Below are 3,347 nucleotides of genomic sequence, written 5' to 3'. Positions count from 1 at the left end.
ATTGTTATGCAATCTGAAGAGAAACAAAGGCTAGAATAAAAACAGGCACTGAGTCTGTAGATTCATACATTAGTATTCTGAGGATATTTCTACCAACTTAAAGTATGCTTTCATTTGAATAAAACAATTTGGACTTCCTTAAACTTAGTGCCAATTACTTATATGTTTAAACCCTCAAAGTGCAAATTCCATACCTTCCCCAAGTGAAGTCCAATGTCATCAATATTCTCATGTGCTAACAAGTAAACAAGGCAAATTTCTGTAACCTAGCTATAGAACCTCTTTGTCCATAAACTCTTTCTAATATACCCAGTTCTTAGAAAATCAAATTTACATCTCTGGGATTTCAAATACCACAAGCTATAGTTTTTGTCACATCAAATGAACTATTTTATTCTTTATCTTCTTAAAAAGAAATTCAATAAATCTTTGCTCACTGCTAGCTCTTCTATCTCTCTCCCAACATCTCTTTGATCAAGCTTTTTCCATCTACTCTGGAATGATCCAAGCGTAATTAGAACTTCTTACCTTCTTTAGCCCAAAAAGAGCCAATTTATCACAAACTGTCATGGATTCTGATTCTAAATTACCAAAAGCCCAATTACTAACAGAGGGAAGGAATCGTCCTTCCAATTAAAGTGACTGATTTCTTCGCAGACGCAGTAGCATTTTACTTTTTAATTATGTGCATTCTGATCAAATGTGAAGAAATTCTTTCTCATTTCATTTTCCTTCCAAAGAACATGACACAACAAACATTAATCATAGAGTGATTCAAGGTTAGACCTACAAGTGCCTTCAGCCAAATTAGACCTCTATCAATGGGGTTTGTCCATCTTACGGGTCTTATTGGCTCCTTAAGCTCAAAAGGGAGAAGGGAATAATTATTTGCTATATCACATAGTTTACCTAAGAGTTTGCCAAGCCTCCCAGACCTGCTAGGCTGTGATGAGACCCCATTAGATATTTAGATAAACACAGACTAGCATGGAATAGAACACAGTATTACTTCTCATGCACACAAAGAACTGCAGTTCTAGGCACAAAGCGGTGTCAGGAGGTAAACATGCAATGTGAAAATAAATCTGCTTTTTCTCACTTGGGTGGTATTAATGTGATTATGTGTTGTCAAATTTTGAAAGAGAAAAATAAAACTTTAAAATCAGTTTGGGGGAAGAGGTACAGTTTGGAGAATCTCAAGCAGCATAAGGCCACCAAGCCTTACACAGCTTTCCCAAGGCCTGAAAGACACTTTTCTGTCCACTTGGCTTTGAATCAAGACTGGCCAGTCATGGCTCCCACAGCCTGCTGACCCAGAGCCTGCACCCTTATCTCCTCTTCCCTCTCTTTCCACGTGGTCAGCAGCCTGACGTCAGTTCATTCACTTGAGACACAAAAAGGTCAAGGATTTCATTCAATGACCGTATTCCAGCAATGTGCGCTCCAGAACCTTCCTTTGTCCAGACAACAGTGTCCACCCTTTGGACTGGTACAAATGCAGCAGGTGCTGAAAAATTTTCAAACACTTTCACGGATACATAAAGAAGAGCTTGGGAGCCATCCAAGATTTTAAGTTTTTGTGAAAAATTAAATTGTATACTAAGCTTTTGAAAATTAAAAAATCCTCCTATGTGAGACTGTACCTCTGCCCTTACAGTAGGCTGTTTGCAAAATTCAGGAAGACCCGCCTTTCCATTCATTAGACAATTGCTGAGCATCCCCTAAAGGCAAAGCAGGATGCCAGGTGATATAGGTGATGAAACAGGACTTGCTCCTTGCTCTAGTGGGGAGGGCAAGTAAACAGACACACTCAGCACAGTAAAGTACGGAATGGAGGAGCTGTGATGGGATAACAGGGTCACCCTTGGAAGAACAGAGGAAAAGAGCAGTGTTGCCATGTAGGAGACACAAACAAGGTCAGGAGGTTGGCAGGTGTCTTGAAGGAAGGCTGGTCTTGCCAAGTTGGGGCAGGAACTCCAGGCTTACCTGCGGAAGCGTGGGCTTATGCATGACATTCCAAGAACAAGAAACACAAGAAAGAACAGGCCAAACATGCACATTCCCATATGTAAAATAGCTCGTGGGAAGTCTCTGCATAACACGGGAAGCTCAACTCCTCCATGCTCTGTGACAACCTAGAGGGTGCGGTGAGCTGGGGCTGGGAGGGAGGTTGAAGAGAGAGGGGACATATGTCCCATGTGAATTATGGCTGATTCATGTTGTTGTATGGCAGGAACCAACTCAACATTGTAAAGCAATTATCCTCCATTTTAAAAAAAAGAAAAGGCCAGACTAGATGCTACAAAGCTGTGACTGCTAGGCTAAGAAGCCTGGGCCTTTTGAAGAACCAAAGAGGAACATGAAGTGATCATCCAACCGGCTGTGTTGTAGGGGGTGGTGTGGGCAGGTGAGGCTGCTGAAATGACCCTCTGAAGGCTGGCAGAGCTGGTTGTGGCAAGGGGAATGGAATTAAGTGGAGATTCAAGAGATTTGGGGTTGGTACAAACCACAGGGACTTGCAACCATCATGTGAATGGATGAGGAAGGAGGTGAAATAGACTCTGAATGCTATGACATGTAAACACTTGGGTGGAGTCCATGGACTGGGCAGTTTTTGCTATTTTAATATTTACTGTGGTTATTAGTCACATCCTGCATTGAGCCCTTGTTTTATGCTCTTTAAACATCACTGAGAAAAGTTGAGGAGTTATTTCTATCCTCCTTTTCAAAGAAAGGGCTTCCCTGGTCACTTAGCTGGTAAAGAATCCACCTACAATGCAGGATCCCTGGGTTGGGAAGATAAGATCCCCTGGGGAAGGGAAAGGCTACCCACTCCAGGGCTTGGGGAATTCCACGGACTATATATCCATGGGGTCAGAGAGAGTTCAACATGACTGAGCGACTTTGACTTCACTTTAAAGATGAGAGAACCAAGCCTGTAAACGCTTAGCCCTAAGCAGAGAAACTCAACTAACCCACCTAATTGGTGTTAGGGCTCAGACGAAAGATCAGTGGGCCCTTGTTACATAATCCAACAAAACATGAAGATAGCTCAGTACTGTCCTACTGGCATGTTTTCAGCTGAACCAGGGCAAACATCATAGAACTTTATACCGTGAGCTGTGTTATAAGGTCGTTTGCTGATACTGTCCATTCCAAGAGCCAGTGGAAAGTTACCGGTGTGCTGAATCATTACAAACATGGATGCAGAGAATGTAAGTCTTGCACTTTTAGTTGAACAAAATACAGTTCACAGGTGCTATTTTTAGACTCAAGTTTTCCCAACAGAAAGTTTTTAAAAGAACAATCTGTCTAAAACGCAGGTAAAGAAATTCACTGACAAAGAC

Source organism: Cervus elaphus, chromosome 29, assembly GCF_910594005.1.
Source record: "Cervus elaphus chromosome 29, mCerEla1.1, whole genome shotgun sequence".
Lineage (NCBI taxonomy): Eukaryota > Metazoa > Chordata > Mammalia > Artiodactyla > Cervidae > Cervus > Cervus elaphus.
Note: the sequence above shows the minus strand (reverse complement) of the source record.